The sequence below is a fragment of the Gossypium raimondii genome, chromosome 1 (assembly GCF_025698545.1).
Source record: "Gossypium raimondii isolate GPD5lz chromosome 1, ASM2569854v1, whole genome shotgun sequence".
NCBI classification, from domain to species: Eukaryota; Viridiplantae; Streptophyta; class Magnoliopsida; order Malvales; family Malvaceae; genus Gossypium; species Gossypium raimondii.
In genome coordinates, this window is record NC_068565.1 from 4,321,482 (window position 1) to 4,333,392 (window position 11,911).

Below are 11,911 nucleotides of genomic sequence, written 5' to 3' on the forward strand. Positions count from 1 at the left end.
GGAAGGATGAGTAATGTATTCTTAATGGACCCATAACATAAATATGTTAGAGTGTTATAATTACGGGAACACTTTTGATGGGATCCACCTATGTGAGTGGAAGTGTGGCCGCTTCTAGGAGCTCAAGGGCTTGGCTCTGATAGCATTCATGAAAAGAGGACATAGACACATGGCCATAATAGTGTCCCTAAATACTATGCATTGACCGATGTTGAAATCATTGTGTGAGATGTGTTCAGTTAATCAAATGAAATAGTTGGTTCAAAGCTTAGTCTACCATGCAATTTCGATTAACTTTAACATGTTTTCACTAAGTGAAGGTTCAATCGTAAGGCACCTTTATTTATGCAAATTGATTTCTAAGAACATCAAAATCTAAATATTTTGAAAATGGGGGAAGATTGTTGGAACATTTTCAAATATTTATAGTATCCCAATAACTATAAATGAATAGGTGTAATTAATCAAAAGATAAAACTTTTGGTCATTGGACAAAAGTTATATCATTTGATTTTTAAAAAATTATAACTATTCAAAAATATTATTTGAATAGTTACAAAATTAAATGAATAATTATTATTATTATTATTTATTCATTCATAAAGACACCTATTGTAAGATGTCTCTATGAAGAGACATGAAAATTCCTATAAATAGGAATGAGATTTCATTTGGAAATCATAGCAACAAATTCTAATAATCTTTCTTTCCTTCCTTTATTGTCTAATATTATTAGATTATTCTATAAAGTATTACTGCAGAAATCCTTTGTAGAAATTGAGTTTTTGTTATATACTGCTCAGTGCATAGTGGACTATTCTCGTCAGTGCAAAACGCAAATAGTCATTGGCTTCATTGTATCATTGAGGTTAATTTGCTTAGAACTCATTTGCACACCGAAAGTAGGTGGAGGCGAATATAACATTAAAGATAGTGGCTTGATACACGCCTTGGAGCCTGTCCTATTTCTTCTTTTTCTGTTTGAGTTTCGATCGTGTGTTCGAGATTTTCCTTACCGGAGTTTTGAACTAACACTGTAGTCATCTAGATCCTTGATTTATGAAAGTAAAAGCAATGTTCTAGTAAGTAAAGTGGAGAAAATAACACACTTTAACTAAACACCACAAAAAAAAAAAAGTAAAAGGGGAAATGGTGTTCGGTTTGACGCTTAAAAGGATGAATCACAAAGTATAAAGATCGTGGTCAGAGGGGAAAAATCGAGTTAACCCCCAAATATTGGTGGTGACAAGTGTATGGAAATTGCAGGAAGTTACTTAAAACACATGTAACCCGGCTTACAGTCTAGTTAATTTGTACCTAACCATGCAGAAAATTACCCAGATATCCTTTGATTCATTGCAAACGTGTTGAGTTAGCTAACAGAGGTCCCTCGATACTTATATATATACCTCCGAATACACTAATTTGTTATACAAGGCCTCACTTCTCCAACAACAGGCAGAGAGAATATATTCTCAAATGGCTCGTTTAACCCTTGTTTTGCTTATCCTTATTGTCGCTTTGATCTTTCATCCAACATGTTTTGAAGCTAGAAAGCTTTTGAGTAACATTGAGAAGAAACATGTTCCTTCATTTAAGGGTAATTTTGCTGGAATCACGCTTTCCAAAGAGACTACAAAAATGCTTCCCACTAGTGGTGATGATAAAGGGCATGCAATGGCCAATAATGAAAGGCTATTCGCCATTCATCTAGCCAAAATTGAAAGAATATTACAGTCCTCTCACCCAAGTCCTGGAGCCGGTCACCGCTGAAATGGCATTATTCTTCCATTGTTCCCCCACACTATATGTAGCTTTATCAAACAGTCATAATTTCTATGCTTGCCGCTTTACAGCACAGAATATTGTATGTCTTTCTATTTGATTTTGTGGGGGTTTTATTTGTAACTTGGGGTTGAGGCCTTAATTTTATTAATATATGTATACAATGAAGTTTGCTATGAATAAGAAATAAAACTCATGATCATACATGTTTCACATTGTTCATCTCTCTTTATAAGCCACAAATATGAAGATTTTTCCGTAAAAGAACAAGTTCCGAACTTAGAAAATTCCAACTCTATGGAACAATATTAGAAAAATGTATAGTAAAGTGGCGTGAGGGACTTCTAAGTCTTTATCATAACATCAAGGATACCACAACATCTTAAAACCCCCAAAGTAAAATAGTGAAAATGGTTTATTATAAGAGTTGGACAATCTAAAACTACTTCTAATATGTACTTAATTATTGCTTATAAGCTGCATTCTTACGTAACATTGATTTTGGTTGATGCTGTATTTGATTATAGGGTAATAATATAAGGAATAAGTTTTCTTCAAAATAAGTGAAAATTTTCGTTCTCTTCGCCACAAATAAGTCATGAGTAATTAAAATTATTAATTGTGATTAGTATAACTAACCAATAACTAAAGCATATGAAAATAATACTTCAATCAAAAAAATGTTATGCTGATTGTTTTAATGCAAAAATATATTAAAAATATGTATAGTATTAAAATATTAATCAATATAAATTATTTGTATTAGAAACATATAAAATTTAAAAGCCCATTAAATCTAAATACTAGACATAAAAATTTAAAAGCCCATTAAATCTAGCCCTTAGTTTTTTACTTACTCATAAAATAATGTTATTTTATACTATTTTTTAACTTTTCCAAGGTGAAATAGAATAAATGCACTGGAATGAAAATTGCATAATTCTTCTACTGAATTATGTAAGGTTATTTGTTTAGATTCAAAGGTCTGTCCGAAATTTAAAAGAATTTGGACAAAATATTAGGCTCAAAAACTGAACTTGAATAAAAAATTAGACCCGTTTAAAATATGGATTGAACTCAAGCTTGAACATTCAAAGCTCGAGCCTTGTCCGGCTCATCCAGTTTTTAAGCTTATAATATTTTATATTATGTTATTTTTTATATATTATGTAATTTAGAACTCATTAAAAAAAATTTATACTAAATATATAATACTACTCTAATATAAACATTAAAATAATGTTTAGATGACTATATAAAATTTCAATAAATAAAAATATATAAAATTATTAAATATTAAAATAATACAATATAAATATATTTTTTAAAATTTTTAAAAATAATATGGGCAGGTTTAAAATGGGTTTGAGTTAATTTTTTTTGCAAATATAGACAAGTTTGGACAAAATTTTAGGCTCATATTTTAGACCAAACCAAACTTAAACAAATATTAAATATGTTAATATCATGTTTAAATCTCACTCATTAGAAGGTCGTATTAGCCAATAACAATGTCTATTGTCTCAATAGTGCCCTTGAATCGCATTGATACACGTGTGGCATCGAGTGGCTAGGGCCACTTTGTATCAAGCTTAAGCTACGAAGGCTTCCAATAATATTATGCGTTCAGCATTTATTGTTTAGTAGTAGTAAGTTGACTATTGCTCTCAACTTTAATGGCAGATTCTCTTTGGTCAGCAATACTACAACTTTTTATCATCTAATATCTAACAACCATTCCACATAATTCTTCATGTTTATCATCATCAGAAACTTGGGTGGCCTTCAATAAGATGTTAAATTGATTATGATGATCTGAAAATCTTTAGGTGCTGTTTATCTGAAAAGGCCTACACACACAGTGCTCTCAATAATGTGTACCATACGATACAGTGAATCAAGAAATGCCTTCGGAAGATAGTATCTGAAATGCATATCAGAAACTAACCCAACGTCTCCATTATGATGATCTTTCAATTATTCTCCAGTATATTCCTAGTTGATTTTGAAACTTTTAAAATTTTAAATTAGTAAAGGTAAAATTATACTTTAGTTTCCAAAAATAATAAAATTTGATTAAATCTTTTAAAAATAATAAAAATAAAAATTATTAAAATAGTGAAATTATATTTTTATTGTTATAAAAATTATAATTTAATTTTAAAAAAGTTTGATGCTTAGCCCCGGGTGGAAAGATAGCAGAGATAAAAACCCGGCTAATAATAGTTGAGAATTACCCAACCCAATTTTCAATTGAGCTTCCCTACATTATATACATTTCTTACCAAATAACTTTTCAAGGTTTTCAATTATATATGGCCAGTTAAAAGGTGACCCTCACATTTCCCTTCCCTGCAATGATCTATAAACAATTTAGCTTGTTAGTCAACCAATTCCACATCAAGAGTTCATGCAAGTACTTCGGCAACCAAAGCAATAGTATGATTCCCAAATATATAGAGAGAAAAGGTTTCTAGTAATTGAATCAGTTTAATGGAATTAGTGTTGGCTGGTGTCCCAATTCATATTACTAGAAGTCAACTCATGTAATGACCCGTTCCTTTGTGGCATACAAAAGTGCTCTTTCAGCACAGTACAGACCACTTTATGAACAATTACTTATATTGGTTTACTAATTCATGAAAAGCATCCAAAAATTCTTACTTTGTCAAGGCTTAGCAGCTGGATAAAAGCATCATTTTCCACGTATCTTACCTTATTTGGAATCTAGAAGGTGATTGAGTATAGATAAAGATATAGCAATTTCCATTAATAAAATTCATACAAGGGTTGCTACCTTTTTAGTGAGTGGTGCAATAACAGCCTTCATTTTGGAATTGTAATGAAATACTACAGTTTAGGTTTTGCCTTAATATATAAGTTGGTCTTCTAAACTATTTAGATTGATTCACAAGGACTTAGAATGCATTCACTATGCAAGCAACGTCAATACAATCTTTGATGAAAGCAATCCATCATGACAAACTTACTATCAACACCAGTGAATAAGAGATGGTTTTTACAATACTGCAGGTCCCTGTGGTTTTGCTGGCATGCCTTGAAAATGTACATGGTTTTGACACTTAAAAAGGTTGAATCACAATGTACAAAAGAAAGTGATGAGGATTGCATGAAGTTACTTAAAACACATGCAAGCCGGCTTACAGTGTAGTTAATTTGTACCTAACCCAATTTCCATGAATCTCTCACAAGATCCCATGCAGAGAATTACTCAAATATCCTTTTATTCATTGCAAACATGCTGTGTCAGCCAACAGGAGTCCCTCGATTATTATATATACCTCACAATCCAATTAATTTGTCATACAATCTTCACTTCTCCAACAACAAGCAGAGAAAATATATTCAGAAATGGCTCGTTTAAGCCTTGTATTGGTTATCGTAATGGTGGCTTTGATCTTTCATCCAACATGTTTTGAAGCTAGAAAGCTTTTGAATAACTTTGAGAAGAAACAAATTCCTTCATTTGAGGGTAATTTTGTTGTAATCACACTTTCCAAGGAGCCTACAAAAAACTTTCCTGCTAGTGATTACGATGAAGGGCATGCAATGGGCAATAATGAAAGGCTATTCGCCATTCATCTAGCCAAAATTGATAGAATATTACAGTCCTCTAGCCCAAGTCCTGGAGCCGGTCACCGCTGAAATGGCATTATTCTCCCATTGTTCCCCCACACTATATGTAGCTTTATCAAACAGTCATGGTTATAATTTCTATGCTTAATTTGCCTCTTTACAGTAAAGATTGTATGCCTTTCTCTTTGAATTTCTTGGGGTTTTATTTGTAATTTGGGGTTGGGGACATAATTTATTAATATATACACACAAAGAAGTTTGCTATGAATAAGAAAATAAAATCGATGATCATACATGTTTCACATTGCTCATCTCCATTTATTGCTTTCACTTTCTTGATACTCTCATTATGAGCCTAAAATGTGAAGATTCAGGAGTATAAGATGGATTAAATTTTCTTTTATTCTTTGATGGGCCAATGTTAAAAGATACAAGAACAGAGAAACCAAACAGTAAAGACCACTTGAACTAGTTTCAAACTTGGAATATTCCAAACTTACGGAACAAAATATAAAAAAAAGAAGCAGAAAAGGACCCACTAAACGTGCGTAGCATAATGCTTCTGCTGAATCACTGCATGCATTTCATTCATATTATTGGTTCCACCAGGTCATGGTCTTCTTAGCTATAATAAAGGAGAATGGGCTCTACATACCTTCTGAATAGTGCCCTCGAACAGCCTTTGATACTCTAAAAGCTGAAGCTTTCAGCATCTAATGTTTAATAGTAGTGGCAGTTTCTCATTGATCAGCAACATTAGAGTTTTTAAGTTTTTATTATCTGATATCTAATACATGAAGATCAGAATTAAAACATATGTATTAGTTATGTAAACAATTTAAATTTAATATGTCAAAAAAAAAGACCTTGCAATTAAAAATTATGGTAATTGAGTTGAATTTAATAAAAAAATCACAAATACAATAATCTTTAATAAAATGTAACATTTGATCTTTAGGTACTCTTTTATGTGAAAAGGGCAACACACGCAACCGGCAGTGCTTTCAATAATTTGCCTTTTATGTGTACCATAGGATACATTGAATCAAGAAACTAACTCAATGTCACCAGCATCATGATTTTTCCTTTATCCTCCATTATATACCTAGTACTGCTTTTGAAGAAAGTCTAACTAGGCTCCCAGGTCAACGGAAAAAGTTAAAAGAAAGAAAATTTGCTGGCTTTTTCAGTGCAAATTTACCTAACCCAATTGTTTGAAAACCTTGTCAAAACAATTTATCTGGTTTTCAATTGTTACATATAGTCTAAACCACTTTAACTTCACCCTCACGCCTCTACTTCATCATCCACGCACAGGCTTATATATATATGTATATATAATAAGATGGGTTTATAAGCATTACTTCCTAAGAGTATCCTTTCTTAGCACTCTTAATGGTTCATTTCAACAAAACCAAAAGTCCTTGTTTGGAGCAGAGCATCGTTGCGAGTGCTAATCACCTAGCACGGTGCTTTCCCTGACCAGCCAATGAGGTTCGTTCACAGCTTATTTTTCTCAAGAGTTGGCTCCCTATATAAATTTCAGTGACCATGGAAAATTATCTCATACACGTACTGCTTGTTTCTCTCCTACTTCTCTTTTTCTTTCCATTAATGATAATACTCTGTAATGATATATTTTTATGTATTAATTACATATTTATTTTGAGTATCCTACTAATTTTAGCTATTTATAGTTTTTTATCTTGTAGGGACTAAATTGAAGGCTAAAGGAAATTTAGGAGCAAAAATCATGAATTTGAAGATAAAATGAGACAGCATGTGAAATAGGAAAGAAGTGGTGCCAAAAATACAAATTGTGGAAGACTTGGGGCCAACAATTCAAAGAAGAAATTTTATAAACATAAGACTCTATTTAAATTTTAATTATATGAGGATTCTTGTTAAGAATTATTATTTAGAGTTAATTTCAGCTTTTATCTTTATTTATCTTTATTTATCTTTTAGAATTTAGATAGGAATAAATTAGGTCTTCTGAGTACTATAAATAGGGGATGGAGTGATATAAATTTCACTCATCTTTTCGGTAAAAATTCTCTCTCCCAAAAAGCTCTAGCCTTTGTTCCTTTCATTTATTCAATAAAATTCTATTTTTTAAGTTTATTTCTTTTTCTCAAAAAGCATGAGTCACTAAATTCATTTAGCCAAAGTTTGTTGAGATTCCTCAAAAGGGTTGATGAGGCTCAGAATCTGCACTAAGCCTTTTCAACGAGTATTCATCGTTTCTCTGTACTACGGGATTGACGCTTTTGTCCATGTCCCTTCAAAAGTGATCTTTTCATCTTGTGCAAAGACGGCCGCTTTGTTTTTGGAAGGTTACACAATCGATTCGTTAGCTTATTATGTCAGTGGTTGTCGAGCTCAAGAGACAAAATGGCGTGGCATTCGCCATTGAGAAGTGATGATCTAGTGTAAGACAGTCCCACAAAAGCGACGGTTGATTAGAGTTAGGTTCTCCTAAATTTTAAGTCTAAAATCTAAGTGGAGTTGGTGGTTGTAGGTGTCCTCTTCCACTATAATTGGCTTATTCTGTTCGAGAATGATCACCTAAAAGCCTAGGATTGAACCAAAGGAGGATCAAGATAAATGGAGGTTGGAATCTCTCCATCAAAAACTCTTTTTTCTCAACTTTGTTTATTTTTACAATTTCAATTTCAATTTGCACTATCTCAATTCAACCAAACTTTTAATTTTTTTTTTTCCAGGCACGCTGTTTTTCTTGGGCATGACTTTACCTGGGATCTTGAGGAACAAGAACTTGTACAAGTCCAATCTCTGAGGATTTGACCCTACTTCCCTTATACTATTCTTTTCGTTAAGGATAGGATATTTTGTTGCTTTCAATGACGCATCAGTTAAGCTTGTCACTTTGTTCTCAATTAATCTCATTATTAAGTTCTTTATGTTTCTACATACTACTACAAGAATATCATTTCACCAATGATTTTTTTTTATGCGATATAAGTTCTCCTTCAAAGGGGGTGGAAGGGTGTTCTTGATATTTACTAATTTGAAGTTAACAAAGGAATTAATAATGATCTCAGCATATGTTTTCAGAATCAAAACATACAATTTTAACTAGTTAATCACTTTTGCTTTGGATCTCATGCATATTTAGACCACCAAAATATTACTCCATAGATTGTTATTTTCTTGCGTACACCTGCTATTTGCTTAATTAAGCACAATATCAATGAATGTGGTACTATCCAGTAAGACACTGATGTATAAATGAGCAGTAAACAGCTTAGAAAATGGCTGGTGAATGGAATCAGTGGATTAAGTCTTTTAGAACAAAAGTTTTGAGTCATGCATACCTCTAAACTTCACTAAAGGCAATCCAATACAATTATTTTCTTAAACAGCGGCATCATTGGGTTAGCAGTTAACAGCATGAGAGGTAGCATTTTTTAACTTTCTATCTTTTGCAATAATCAGCAGTGTGACCAAATCATAATTTTTAAATACGAGAAATGGTTGACTAATGATACATTTTAAAGGTTATATATTCTAACTTTTATTTTTAAGAATTTAGTTTTTACTTTTTAGATTTCAAAATTTAGGTTTAATGGTTAATAATATTAAAATGCTTTTGTTAAATTTCTTAATGTGACTTTTTGAGTAAAAGAAATACTCACTTAATAATATAAAATATTATTGGAAGTTTAAAATAAAAGAAAATACTCACTTAACAATATAATTTCTTAGTAAAATTATTTTTACTTACATTTACTATGATTGTGAGAGTTTAATATTTTAAGTGTGTTTATTATTGTAAGTTTAATCACTTACAATTAATTCAACAAAAGTTCATGTAAGTTGCTTCTAAATGTAACACACTGATTTCATCCTCACTTCCATTTAAGCAACTTTTAAAAGTTTCTTTTTACCTTTAAAAATATCTTAAGTTTTTCAATGGGTGCTAATTAATTGGGTGAAGAAAGACTTTTAAAAGCACTGATTGTGCTTACTATTCTACACAAATTAATAAGGTGTACACCTTACTTATTAATTTGTGTAGAATAGTAAGGTGTACAGCTGGTGATTGTGCTTACTGTATTTTTAGGATAGCATGCAATAAAACCTTTCGGCACTAATTATTATCATCAAGAGGGCATAGATCGTCTTAAAAGAGTGATATATATGGTCCGCGCCTCAATCTCGGTCACCTTATTTTAACTATCAAAGTTGTGATAAATTTGACAATAATAAATTAATCCTACACTCTTGTCAAGAATAAATATTGTCACATTCTCCAACAATTTGAGATGAATTCTTTATGAAGAACGTTGTTGAAAACTTGCTAAAAACTACTCAAGTTGGTGAACTAAATCACCCTTTCTGCTTTCATGGTGCAAATTATAAAAGATGGACGCGAAAGACATTTTTCTACTTGATACTTTTGAATTTCTATTACATTTTGGTGGAAAAGAATACCAAGAAAAAGGATACTGAATCTTTGACTGAAGAAGAAGAAATTGAGCATGAAAAGAATGTGAAGAAATGGGAGAAGGATCATGACCATTGCAGAAATTATTTACTCAAATTTCTTTCTGATAATTTGTATGATTATTATGATCAAAAAAGTGTACTTCATCAAAGAAAATTTGGAAGACATTGCAACAAAAATATGACACTAGAGAAGCTGTTATTTCATATTTCAAATGATGAAAAATAAATCTGTGATTGAACAAACCCACGATCTCATATGCTTGCATATGATGTTCGACGTAAAGGTTAATTGTTGATGAGCTAATGAAAATCTATTATTCGCAATTGGAACGCCTTGTGCCATAACCAAAAAGAACTTTCCAATTAAACCTTTAACCATCCGTAGAGAGTAGAAGAAGAACAAAGAAATCAAGACGTTACTATATTTTTGGAATGCTAAATTAGAACCTTTGATCCCCAAAATGGTAATTAAGCTCTAACTTTTTAAGAAAAGAAATCAAGACATTACTATATTTAGGGTTAAAGGGTGTAAAAAATGTTCAAACTTTTTTAAAAAAAAAGTAATTAAGTTCCTATTTTATTTTTGTACTCAATTTGGTACTTGAACCGTCAAAATGCATCAAAAAGACCCTCAAACTTTTTCAAAAAAAACAATTAAGCCCCTTTTTTTTACACTCAATTTGGATACTTAACTTGTCAAAATGCATAAAAAAGATCCTCAAAATTTTTCAAAAAAATCAATTAAGCCCCTGCTGTTTCTTTCACTCAATTACCAAAATACATAAAAAAGGTTAATTGCCCCTAATTTTTTTTTAGTTAAAGCCATCACATGTCACAAGTGACAAAAAAATTTTAAAATTTTAAAATTTTAAAATTTACGAAAAATTAGAAAAAAAATATAAAAATATAAAAAAATGTAAAATTTTATAAAAATCATAAAAATTATAAAATGCATCAAATAGGCCCTTTAACCATTAACTTTAACGGTCAACAGTTAAAGTTAACAGTTCCCATTTTTTTTTCAATTAAAGCTATCATGTGTTGCAACACAACGTGACATATGGTGAAAATGATAAAAAATAAAATAAAAATAAATAAAAGTTATAAAAAATTATAAAATATTTTTTTGGTATGATAATTTTATAACTCTTATACAATTTATATTTCTTTACATTTTATCGTTTTCTTACAAATTTATAAAAAATTATATTTTTCTATATTTCGTATATTTTTATTTTTTACGATTTTATAAAATTTTACAATTATTTATATTTTTATGATTTTATAATCTTTTTATAATTTTTAATAAAAATTAAATATTTCTTATATTTTTTTAAAATTTAATAATTTTTATAATTTTTATTTATTTTTATCATTTTTGCTACATCTCATGTTGTGGTTGTGACATATGGTGACTTTAAGTGAAAAAATTTAGGGGCAGTTAGTTTTAAATGTCAACCGTTAAAGTTAATGATCAAATGATTTTTTTATGCATTTTGGCAATTGAGCGAAAAAAAAAAGCAGGAAATTAATTGCTTTTCTAAAAAAGTTTGAGGGCTTTTTTTATACATTTTAGTAGTTCAAGTACCCAATTGAGTGCAAAAAAAGAAAAAAAGGGGCTTAATTTTTTTTTTTAAGTTTAAGGACCTTTGATACATTTTAAAAGTTTAAGTACTAAATTAAATTAAATGTAAAAAAAAAAAAAAAACTTAATTACTTTTTCTGAAAAAAGTTGAAGGCTTTTTAGATCGTTTAAGCCTTAAATATACATTAAGTTATATTATTATCAGACTATCAGACCTGTTTGATTGAAGCCTCTGCCATGTGTCTTGGCTTTATTGTCTCTTCTCTTAATTTTCTCCAGCATCTCCGATTGCCTATTTGCGATCTGTTCTTTTATGCAAATCCATGCAATACTGCTCGAAATCAAAGCATGCCCATTTGATAGACTGAAGTTGAAAACAAAAGAAAGTGTATGGTTTTCAGTGAATGCAATTGCAACCAACAAAATACATTCCTTCATTCAAATTTTAACCCAAAATGTTCAATGCTACTA

The 11,911-nt window shown here is 30.4% G+C and overlaps 1 long non-coding RNA gene across 1 annotated transcript; it reads left to right on the top strand.

Annotated features, from left to right (window-relative positions):
- Nucleotides 1-6,681: 6,681 nt before the first annotated feature.
- LOC105787160 (uncharacterized) lies at nucleotides 6,682-8,314 on the top strand. Its single transcript, XR_001131458.2, has 3 exons — nucleotides 6,682-6,876; nucleotides 7,080-7,995; nucleotides 8,109-8,314. It is a non-coding gene; the product is annotated as an uncharacterized LOC105787160 (long non-coding RNA).
- The last annotated feature ends 3,597 nt before the right edge of the window (nucleotides 8,315-11,911 follow it).